Source organism: Nipponia nippon, unplaced genomic scaffold (assembly GCF_047370975.1).
Source record: "Nipponia nippon isolate SJK-2023a ecotype South Korea unplaced genomic scaffold, ASM4737097v1 scaffold_22, whole genome shotgun sequence".
Classification (NCBI taxonomy): domain Eukaryota; kingdom Metazoa; phylum Chordata; class Aves; order Pelecaniformes; family Threskiornithidae; genus Nipponia; species Nipponia nippon.
The window spans coordinates 8,864,792-8,876,546 of record NW_028262339.1 but is presented as its reverse complement, the minus strand read 5'-3'; the positions used below and the strand labels follow the sequence as shown (position 1 = coordinate 8,876,546).

At 63.4% G+C, this 11,755-nt stretch overlaps 1 pseudogene across 1 annotated transcript; it reads left to right on the top strand.

The window, feature by feature from the left end:
• Positions 1-338: 338 nt before the first annotated feature.
• Positions 339-10,832, top strand: LOC104012616 (atrial natriuretic peptide receptor 2-like; annotated as a pseudogene). Its single transcript, XR_015705357.1, has 20 exons — positions 339-1,048; positions 5,532-5,737; positions 5,822-5,935; positions 6,216-6,351; positions 6,443-6,537; positions 6,619-6,752; positions 6,867-6,951; positions 7,055-7,188; positions 8,029-8,194; positions 8,450-8,521; positions 8,600-8,759; positions 8,833-8,988; positions 9,069-9,237; positions 9,350-9,496; positions 9,689-9,810; positions 9,913-9,988; positions 10,070-10,243; positions 10,326-10,424; positions 10,520-10,600; positions 10,770-10,832. The product of XR_015705357.1 is annotated as an atrial natriuretic peptide receptor 2-like (transcript).
• The last annotated feature ends 923 nt before the right edge of the window (positions 10,833-11,755 follow it).

Genomic DNA, 11,755 nt, shown 5'->3' with positions numbered 1-11,755 from the left:
CCCGCCAACTGGGGGCCACCAGACCTGGAGTGCCTCTTCCCTAAACCCCCCCACTGGAGACCCCAGAGCCCCTCCCCAACCTCTCCACTGGGGACATCCCGAACGCGAGCACCCCCTACCCCTCCCCCAGTGGTCACCGCCAGACCCGAAGCGCCCCCTCCCCAGCCCCCCTCTCTGGGGACACCGCCCCCCCGCCCCGCGGTGCCGCCCATCCCCGTGCCGTCCGGCCCGGCGGGGAGCGGCGGCAGGGGGCGCTGGCCGGCCCGGGGCGGTGCCACCCGAGGGAGGGCGCAGGCGGCGGGGCGCAGGAGCCGCGGGCGGCGGCGCCAGCGCGGCCCATGTCTCCGCGGCTGCCGCTGCTGCTGACGGCGCTGCTGCTGGTGCCGACGGCGGCGGGCGGCGACACCCGATGGGGCGGTTGCCAACCTGACGGTGACGGTGGTACTGCCGGAGCGCAACGTGAGCTACGCGTGGGCTTGGCCGTGCGTGGGGCCGGAGCTGAGACTGGCGCTGGAAGCGCTGGAGCGGGGCGAGCCGCCGCTATTGCCGCGGCCCTTCTCGGTGCGCGTCGAGTTCGTGAGCTCGGAGCTGGAGGGCGCTTGCTCCGAGTACGTGGCACCGCTCAACGCCGTGGACCTGAAGTTCTACCACGACCCCGACGTCCTCTTCGGGCCGGGCTGCGTCTACCCCGCCGCTTCTATGGGGTGCTTCGCCTCGCACTGGCGGCTGCCGCTCATCACCGGCGGGGCGGTGGCGGCCAGCTTCAGCCGCAAACGGGAGCATTACAGCACTACGGTGCGTACCGGGCCCTCGGCCCCTAAACTGGGTGCCTTCGTCTCCCACCTCCACGCCCACTTCAACTAGAGCGCCCGCGCTGTCCTCTTCTACGTGGACCTCAAGACCGACGACCGACCCTACTACTTCACCGTCGAGGGTGTCTATCAGGAGCTGCAGGACGGCAGGAACCTCACCGTGCGCCACCACATCTACTCCCCCGACGAGGGCGGCCCCGACACCGCCGTGCACTTCATCAAGGCCAACGGGCGCGGTGCGTGGGGCGGCGCGGCGTGGGGGGGGGGGGCCTGGGGGAACCCCGCGCGGGGCAGGGCTGAGCGCCCGGGGGGCAGCAGAGGGGGCTCCCAGCGGGGGAATCGCGCAGGGGGACAGGGACACAGTGGGACCCGTGTGGGGCACAGCAAGGGGCTAGGGGGCAGTGGGACCTGTGTGGGGCACAGCAAAGGGGCAAGGACACAGTGGGACCTTTGTGGGGCACAGCGAGGGTCTGAGGACACAGCAGGACCCGTGTGAGGTGCAGTGAGGGGCCAAGGACATGGTGGGACCCGTGTGGGGCACAGTGGGGGGCCGAAGACACAGTGGGACCTATGTGGGGTGCAGCAGGGGGTGAGCACAGTGGGACCCATGTGGGGCACAGCAAGGGGCCAGGGGTGCAGTGGGACCTGTGTGGGGCATGGAGAGGGGTGGGCAAAGCGGGTTGTACATAGGGCGCAGCAAGGGGTAGGCGCATTTGGTTGCAGTGGGGCTGGGGGAGCAGCAGGACCTGCACTGGTGGCCCCCAGTTGGTGGGTGCACAGGGGACAAGGCAGTCCCTGGGACCCCCGAGCCACCCCAGTGCCAGCAGGGGGGTCCAGGGCAGGGCAGGGGGCCATGAGGTCCCCCTGTCACCCTGTGCTGGGGGAGAGCCGAGGCAGACCCTCACCCTGGTGGGATGCATTGGTGTGAGGGGCACCGGGGCCACCCTGCCCTCTGCGTTAGCGGGATCAGGGTGTTCCCAGGAGCAGGTTGGACCCAGCCACCACTTTGGAGTCTGTGGGTGATGGTGTGGATGTGGCCAGCTGAAGGGCAGCGCTGGCTGCGGTTACACACCCAGAGCAGCCCAGTGCCGGAGGCCGGGCCCTGCTCAGGGAGAGCCCCCCCAGCCTGGCACCTGGGTGCCCCGGGCTGTGCTGGTCTCCACTGCACCCCAGGGACGGGGCTGGGGATGGTCCCACTTTGCTGATGGAGGGATAAGTCAATTTGGTGCCTTGAGAGCACCCTGGGAGAGTGGCTAATTTGGGAGCCGGAGGAAATGGAGGGGCTTATGGAGGCAGCTGGAGAGCAAGGGCAGCCTGATGCTCTTTCATTATTTATGAGCAGGGTGTATCAGTCCTGGAGCCAGCTGCTCCATGATGCTTCTTAATGGATCCTAAGATGCTGTGTCATTAAGAAGGACATCAAGCTGGGAGGAGTGGAGCCAGATGGGCCAGTGGGAGACATGGCTGAAGCTGCATGGAGCCAGGCTGGGGACATGTGTCTGGGGCACTTTGGGGTGCTGGACCAGGTTCCCCTAGGACTGAGACCAGTGGGGCTGGGTCCATGGGGCTGGGTATCCCATGGTGGGCTGCGGGAGCTGAGCAGCTTGTGGCTGCCCCTCTCATTTGCTTGGCCGAGGGGCTGGGATGGAGGCTTCCTGTGTGTGCCGTCACCAGCCATGGGGTGTGGAGCTTCATTTGGGACAGGGGCAAAGGACCACGCAGGGAAAAAGGCTAAAATCAGCAATTCCCATCAACATTTCCAGCTTGGTGCCGTAAATCACCTCGATGGGAAACAATCCCTCCTGGTGCAGGCAGGAGGTCGTGGCTGCTGGGGGCCAGAGGAGGAGGCCGGGCGTGGGCAGAGACCTGGGGGCCCTCCAAGCTGGGATGTGGGGGGGTCTGGGCCCTCTGGCCACAGCCCAGAACTGGGGGCAGGGTGTGGGGCTGGATGCTTGGCCCCATGGGGATGGGTCCTCAGGGCTGCGATGCTGATGTTAGATGCTTTCCTAACCCAGGGATGTGGGGCAGGGAGCAGGGACCCTGCAAGGCTGTCCCAGGGGTGCCCACCCCTGTGTGGCATGGCATGGAGAGGGAAGCAGGAGCTTCGGTCACAGCTGCATCCATGTCCATGCCCTACAATGACACCGCATGTCATCCCTCTTGGCATCACCTTCCTTCTCCCAGGTGATGGGCAGGAGTTTGGTGAACCTTTCCTGGGGAAAGCTGCTTCACTGCTGCACTGTGGGCCCCTGAAGCTGCTAATCCCTGACGTTCATGGCTCTAAAGAGCAGGTGCGGGGGGATGTGGGTGCATCGTCCCATCCCATATATGGCTGCTTTGTGCTTCCTGTTGCCCCTCTCTCTAGTGCCTGGGCGATGTGCAGGGGCCCACATCTCTCCTGCCACTTGCAAAAGCACTGATATAATTAGAGCTGTGGTTGAGGGAATTACCGGAGCATCTTCCTGCAAAGCCCAGGTCCCCTGCCCGGGGAGATGGCCAGGTGCTGCTGCTGGGAGAGGAGTGCATTTGGTCCTCATCCCCGCAATCTCTGTGGGTGTGGGATGGCTGCTCAGACAAGGTGGGGGTCTCTGCACTGCAGTGCTCTGCACTGGTGGGGCTGCCCGAAACCGGGATTTGCAGGGATTTTCTGCCTGAAACCAGGATTTGCCCTTACTTTAGGGTTTTCTTCCATCATGCAGGGGTCAGACAGTGTCCTGCCACCCCATCTGCGTGCTCGGGGTCCTGCCCGTCCCCTGGGGACGTGCACTCTGCTTCCTGTATCACGGGCACCCTCTAAATAAATGCCTGGAGGCTGCGTGCACCTCAGCCTTACAGGACCCCATTCCCCTTGTCCTCGGTGATGCTGAGGCTGCTTTTGGCCATTCGCCGACCCCCGGGAGGGTGCATGAGCAGGCAGGGGTGCTGCTGGCCGGGCAGGAGGCTGCCACCTGGAGGCAGCTGCCAGCATCATGGAGAGCCCCAAGCGTTGACCCTTCTGCACAGCTCCTGCAACCTGTCCCTGGGGAGCCGTTGAGGCACCGTCGTGTCCCCCCCCCAGTGGCCTTTGACCAGGTGGGGTTTTGCCACTGCCACCGCGGGGGCTGCCTGCCCAAGGTGTCCCACCATCTGCCACCAGCTGTTGTGGCTCCCCAGCCCGTGCGGTGCCACACGCTGCCTTTTCCTGGTGCCTGCGCTGGGATGGGGAGGGTCCCATGCTGTGTCCCCATGGGGAGACCCTCAGCCTCTGCGTGCTGGGGAGATACTGGGCTGCCTGTCCCAGCAGAGCGATTTGGGGAGTGGGAGATGGCACATTTCTGGGCGCAGGACCGGCAAAGTGGGGAAGCAGAGAGTGTTTATTCAAAGTATTGCAGCACTCAGAGGGAAACCATTTCTGACCCTGAAATGGGCTTTTGCTCATGCACAGCCCAAGCTGCCACGATTTCCCTCTCCCCTGTGCCCAGGAGCAGCTCCCCACATTGCTGCGGGTTTCCCGTGCCCAGAGTGGCTGTGCTGGGTTTCTTCTCCCACCCATGGACCGCCTTGCTGCCCCCATGGGTGACCCCCTGCCAGTCCTGCTGCCTGCATGGCCAGGTGCCTGCTGGCAGCAGGGACCCCATCCCGGGGCACAGGGACCCCATCCCGGGGCGCAGGGCTTCCTTGCTCTTCCCATCCCTCCTTGCGCTCTGGATCCGGCTGGGGTGCTGGGTCCCATGCAGAAGGGCTGTGTGCCAGGGCCAGTGCCCAAGCGTGGCATTCCTCCGGCACCCACCGCTGCCATCTCCTCTGTTGCTCAGTCCCAGGTTCCCAGCCAGGCTGGCTGGAGCAGGGCCCTGGTTTTCTGGGAGGAGGCAGTGGCAGGATCCTCTGCGAGGGTGAGGAGGGCCCCTGCTCGAGGGGGTTACGGACACTCTCGGGCGCCTGTCCCCATGGCCCACAGTGCCCTGTGCAAGCCCCCCGTGCCCTCCATGCAGCGCCCGGGTGAGCATCCCATCAGAGCTGGCTGAGCCCCCAGCAGCGGGTGGGGGCATGCAGGGAGGCTGGCTGGGGCCTGGGCACCCCCTTTCTGCGTGGGTCACACCAGCAAAATGCTCTGTTTCTAATTAGCGCTGGCAGCCGCCAAAGGTTCTGGAATCTGGGAACCTGCGCATTCCTGCCACACAGCTGACCAGCCGCGAACCCAAACATGGGTTTGTCCCATTCCCCAGCCTGGGTTCCCCAAGGGCCTCTGGCGCATAGCCCCGATGCCTCTCCTGGCCCCTGGGTCCCCTGGCTGGAGCTGGTGGGGAGCAGCTGGGGAGCTGATGCTGGGGGAGGCATCCCCTGGATGGCTTTTGCCAGAGCGGGGTGTGCATGGGTGCCAGAGTGGTGTGTGTGGGGTCTGTGCATGGGCACACATGGGGTGTCTGCCCCATATTTTGGAGCATTCTCCTTTTGGCCCCTTCAGCCCAAGGTGGCTGATGGGGCAAGAGTGGGTCGGGGCCAGCAAGGGTGATGGGGCCAAGCAGGCTCTGTAGCCATGAGGCATATGGCATGAGAAGGTGGTGAACCGAGCCCTGCCCCATCTGCCTGCTCCATCCTCCACTCCCCATAGCCACCGAGTGTGCCCCTGGGGTTGCTCTGCCTCATTGCCCTGAGGGAAAGCATCCCACCCTGTGCCTGGCCGGGGTGCCCCAGGGTGGGATGGCATTGCCCCCCTGACACCCTGCACCTCGCCAGCAGTGGCGTATCTCTGTGGGCCGCCGGAAATGCTGCACCAGATCATGCAGCTGGCACAGTGGGAGAACCTGATGAACCTCACCAATGGCGACTATGTCTTCTACCTGGACATCTTTGGGGAGAGCCTGCGGGGCGACTCTGCCCGTGACCCCTTCAAGCCCTGGCAGCGGAGCCCAGGCCAGGACTGGGGGCTGCACAAGGCTTTCCAAGTGAGCTGCGCCTGCCTGCCTGGGGATGGGGACCTCCCCAGCCTGGCCCCGGTGCATGAACTGGGGTGCTGTGCTCGGTTGCAGATGGTGCTGGTGATCACCTACTATGAGCCCCAAAACCCCGAATACCAGCACTTCCAAACCCAGCTCATCCTGCAAGCCAAGCAGAAATTTGGGGTGCAGCTCGACTACTCCCTGGTGAGTGAGTCCCCCTGCATGATGGGGTGGTGGGGACCCTCCTCATGGGGCTGTGGCACCTCACCAGGGTGCAGAGGGTGGGACATGGCCACAGGCAATGCCAGAGGGTCCATCCCTCGTGGGAACAGCCACAGGCAGTGCCATCCCTGCAGGGTGCATGCACGGCCCGGGTGTGGGGTTATGGGGCCATGGGTGCATGCGTGGTCCTGGTGTGGGGGTCCTGGGGCTGGGGTGCCCCCATGCACGTGGCCATGGGTGTGCTGAGGTATCCCCCCGGCAGATGAACCTGGTGGTGGGGTGTTTCTATGACAGGATGCTGCTGTACGCCATGGTGCTGAACGAGACCCTGCGGCAGGGTGGCTCCAAGAAAAATGCCACCCACATCATTGAGAAGATGCGGGACCGCAAGTTCCAGGGTAACGGTGGGACAAGGGCAGCTGGAATGAGGGTGCCACGGCAGCAGTGAGACGTGGTCCCCATCCCGCCTGGGTCTCACTTCTCCCGCAGGGGTGACGGGGCTGGTGAGCATGGACAACAACAATGACCGGGACACTGACTTCAACCTATGGTCTGTGGGTGACCCCAAGAGCGGGCAGTATGAGGTGGGGGCTGGCACCAGGATCCTGCTGGCAGCTGGGGCTGGGGGCCGGTGGGGTGTGAGGGCTCAGCTCTCTCTGCCGTAGGTGGTGGGACACTACTCGGGTGTGGAGAAGCAGATTCACTGGCTGGGCTGACCCATCCCCTGGGTGAAAGGGCCTCCCCCCCTTGAACAACCCGCCCTGCATCTTTGACGTGGATGACCCCTCCTGTGATAAAAGTGGGTATACTGGGTCCTCACATCCCTTGGTCCCCAGCACCCTTCCCCGTGGGTGCATGGGAACCCCGTGCCCACGGCCAGCCAGGCCATGCTGACAGCCCCTCCTGCCTGCAGCCCCCTTCTCCATGCTGGCCATTGTGGCTTTGGGCACTGGCCTCACCTTCGTCATGTTCGGCATCTCCAGCTTCCTCATCTTCAGGTCAGTCGGGGCTGGGGGAGCCTCTGCCTGGGCACTCCTCAGCCTGGCAGGGGAGCAGGCAGGACAGCGGCCTGTGGGGGCCTGATCCCCATGTGCCCCCCAGGAAGCTGATGCTGGAGAAGGAGCTTGCCAGCATGCTCTGGAGGATCCGCTGGGACGAGCTGCAATTTGGGAGCCCCAAGCAGTACCACAAGGCAGCGGGCAGCCAGCTCACCCTGTCCCTGGTGAGAGCTGCCAGTCCTGGGGCACCACCCTCCTCCTGACCCTGCACCACCCTCCCTCCCTGCATGATGCTCCTCCCTTACAGGGCTGCATCATGTTGATCCCCTACACAGCCCTCCATCCCCTACAAGACTACAGCCCCATTGCATCGATCCCCTACACAGCCCTCCCTCCCTACATAGCTCTCCATCCCCTATAAAGCCACATTTCATCCATCCCCTACGTGACCCTCCATCCCCTACACAGCCCTGAATCCTCTACAGAGCACCAGACCTCATCCATCCTCTACGCAGCCCTCTGTCCCCTATGCAGCCCTCCATCCCTTACAGAGCCACATCTCATCCTGTCCCTGTGCAGCCCTCTGCCTAAAGGGAATGAGACACAGACTCTGCATATGAGTTCAGGTGAAGACAAGCGAAGACCCTTTATTTTTACAATCTATCCCTTTTATAATATGATCTAGTGTTCACGAGCAAGCAAAACCCATTTCATTGGTTACTGTCTTACGTTCATGTGTCTCTTCTGCGCTGCTTATTGGTTCTTCAAGTTGGTGCACGCGACTTTTCTCTTTCAGAAACGTATCTAATCACATCCTTATTTTGCTGCCTCGTGTTTGTAACAAGCCTCAAGGGCACAGCTGCATCTCATCAAAGTCAAACACAGCCTCATTTATTCCCACATCTGCCCCCTGCACAGCCACACCTTATCCATCCCCTACACCTCCCTTCATCCTCTGCAGTGCACCATACCTCATCCTGTAGACTTCACCCTCCCTACAGAGTATGCAGACCTTGTGCTGACCCCTTCAGAGCTTGTGCTGACCCTTCGGAGCTTGTCCTGAACAAGTGGTGGGAGCAGCAGCACATCCCCCCCCCCCCCCGACCTCAGCACCATCTGGGCTCTGCTTCTGCCTCCAGATGCGGGACATCCAGTTAAACCACCTGACCTGCTTCATCGGGGCGTGCATTGACCCCCCAACATCTGCATCGTCACTGAGTACTGCCTGTGGGGCAGCCTGCAGGTGGGGGGGACGCTGGGGGATGACAGACACTCCCGGTGACCTGGCTGGGCTGGGTGTTGAGGACAGGGCTGTAGATGCTGGTGGCCACCCAAGCCCCACGAGACTCACAGCAGAGCTGCCCAAACAAGCATCAGAGGCCGGTGGAGGGGAGGGGGTGCATGCCGCAGAGTGCCCCGTGGCTGGGTGCTCGGTCAGGCTGGTGCCAGTGCCGCTGTCCCGGGCGGTCAATGTGGCCTGCTCAATGTGCTGCTCCAGGATGTCCTGGAGAATGAGAGCATCAACCTGGACTGGATGTTTTGCGACTCCCTCATCAATGACATTGTCAACGTACCCAAGTGAGAGGCATGAGGAGCTGGAGGGGAGTGCCTGGGGGGGTGCCAGCTTCACCATGTCCATCTGTCCCAGGGAATGGCCTTCCTGCACAACAGCATCATTGGCCACCATGGCAGCCTCAAGTCATCCAACTGCGTGGTAGACAGACGCTTTGTGCTGAAGATCACTGACTATGGGCTGGCCAGTTTCCACTCGCCCTGCGACGGCGAGGACACGCATGCCCTCTACGCCAGTGAGTGCCCGTTGATGGGGACTGGGGGGACGGGATGGCCCTGCCTCACCACCCTATGGCTGTGTCCCACCAGAGAAGCTGTGGACGGCCCCAGAGCTGCTGCAGAAGGGGTGCCTGCCCACCCCAGGTATGCAGAAAGCTGATGTCTACACCTTTGGCATCATTGTGCAGGAGGTCGCCCTGCATAACAGCCCCTTCTACATTGAGGGCATGGACCTGAGCCTCAAAGGTGAGGGTGGGGGGTGGGCATGGGGTGGTCCTGTCCCTGCTGGGGGGGTCTGGTATTCACTGTCAGCCATCCCCTGGCAGAGATCATGCAGAAAGTGCAGAACAGCCAGAAGCCCTTCTTCCGCCCCTCCATCGACATCGGGGTGCACAGCGAGGAGCTGGTGGTGCTGATGGAGTGCTGCTGGGCACAGGAGCCGGCTGAGCGCCCTGACTTTAGCCAGATCAAGATCTTCATCCATAGATTCAACGAGTGGATGGCTGGCAAGTGGGGAAGGTGGCCCTGGGTGGGAGTGGGGACAGCCATGAGGGGACTGGGGGACACCTCTACCCACCCGCGATGCCAACTGCCTGCGCCCCAGCAGGGAGGGCAGCACCAGCATTCTGGACAACCTGCTGTCACAAATGGAGCAGTACGCCAACAACCTGGAGAAGCCAGTGGAGGAGCAGATGCAGGCCTACCTGGAGGAGAAGTGCAAGGCAGAGAACCTCCTCTGCCAGATCCTGCCTCAGTGAGAGGGGGATCGATGGGAGCGTGTGGGGCCAGGGGTTGGCATGGGGTCAGCATGCACCCGCCGCCGTGCAAGCATGGGGTCCCTTGCCAGCTCTCCGTGCTGGTGTAGGGCAAGGGGGGGCAGGGGGAACAGGGGGTGCAGGGTTTGGGGAGGAAGGGAGCCCACCACCATCCCACCTGTCCTCGCCAGCTCCATGGCGGAGCAGCTGAAGCGCGGGGAGACAGTGCGAGCTGCGGCTTTCGACAGTGTCACCATCTACTTCAGCGACATTGTGGGCTTCACTGCCCTTGGCGGAGAGCACCCCCATGCAGGTGAGAGCAGGGCTCGGAGGGGCTCGTACCCTGGCAGTGCTGTCCCCGGGGCTGGGGGGATGTGCCTGCTCCCAGCCCCACATACCCCCTTGCTCCTTCCAGGTCGTGACACTGCTGAATGATCTCTACACTTGCTTTGATGCCATCATCAACTTTGATGTCTACAAGGTGAGGGGGGGTGTGAGCAAGCGCAGCCCCCCCCGAAGTGAGGTGGGTAGTGGGGAGCCCGAGGTGTACTCACTCCCCCTGACCCTGCAAGTGGAGACCATCAGGAATGCCTACATGGTGGTGTTGAGGCTGCTGGTGCACAATGGGAAGCTGCATGCCCGTGAGATCATCCGCATGGCCCTGGCCCTGCTCGAGGCCATCAAAACCTTCAAGATCCATCACTGGCCCAACGACCAGCTCCGCCTGCGCAGCGGCGTACACACCAGTGAGCCCCTGCACTGGTCGGCACCGCAGCTGGGGGGTGCTCGCCTGCCCTGCAGCAGCCCCAAGCATCTCTGTGCCCACAGGTTCTGTGTGTGCTGGACTCGTGGGTCTGAAGATGCTGTGGTATTGCCTGTTTGGGAATACGGTGAACACCGCATCCCACATGGAGTCAAATGGCCAGGGTGAGTCGCGGGGCTGGCAGCCGGGGTCCGGTGCCACAGGTCGTGCCTTGCTCCCGAACCCAGCCATGTCCCTTTTGCCCCTCTGTGCCACCTAGCCCTGAAGATCCACGTCTCCTCCACCACCAAGGAAGTTTGGCTGTTTCAAGCTGGAGCTGCACGGGGATGTGGAGATGAAGGTGAGGGTGCAGGGACCCCGGCGGGGTGCCAGCCCTTCCTGCCGCAGGGGTGTGTGCTGGGTGGCTGGGTCAGGGCTGGGACCCTCTGTCCCCCTCAGTGCTGGGGATGGCACCCAAGGGGCAGCACCAGGGCCTGGGGAGGGTCTCACTGCCCCCTTCTGCCCGCCAGGGCAAGGGGAAGATGCAGACGTACTGGCTGCTGGGTGAGAGGAAAGACCCCAAAGTCATTTGAGCCCGGTGGCAGAGCTCCCAACCTCAATGGGCCACCATGCTTCCCAGCGCCTGGCCCCTTGGGATGCACCAGGGCTCTCTGCTACCACAGCCCCCCACCACTGCAGCCCCCCTGCTTCAGCAGGGCTTGGGTGGACCAGTGGCCACGGCACTGCCTGCCCCCCTCCATCGGCACCAGCAAAGCCCACCTCCCTCCACAGCCTCCACCGGAGTGGGGGAAGCAGCCCTGATCCAGCCTGGGGGACTCCATATCTCCCCACCCTCTGGGCTCTTTGCCCCCCATGCCCTCTCCCCCATGGCTCAGCTGGCTCTGAGCCACTCCTGGGGCCTAGCTGCCCTGCAGGGCACTTTGCCGTCTCTTTTCGGTACCTGGCCCCCAGCAGAAGTTGCACCCATGTCACCCCCTCCCGGGGGAGAGAAACAGGGGTTCCTGCTGGGACTGGCCCCTCGGCCAGAGCAGGGCAGGCTTCAATGCTGCAGCTCCCCCCCGCCCCAATCTCCCCCTCCCCTGTATATAGCCCCACAGGGTCATGTAAATACACCCCCCCAGGTGTAAATATGAGTCGCTGCAAACTATTTTGTTGAAATACAAACTTCCCCAAACCCCTCCATGCCCTGACCTCTGCTTCGCTCTGCCCCAGAGCAGGGTGGGGGGCCAGGGGAGACCCCAACATCAAGCTCAGCCTGGGCTGGGGACGGCTGCCCAGAGCATCCTGGAAGCATTGTACCCCAGCGGTCTGGCTGTGGTGTGGGGCAGGGGTCCAGGCAGATGCAGGGAGCCAGGACAGGGCAGCTGCGGTGCAGTGGCGGCTGGTGAGGGCTCGGGGTGGTGCTGGGAATGCAGAGCCGCTATGACGGGGTTTATTTGGTGTGAGGGCTGCAGTGTGTTCCTCTGAGCTCATGCTCTGGCCACGCCACCGCTGC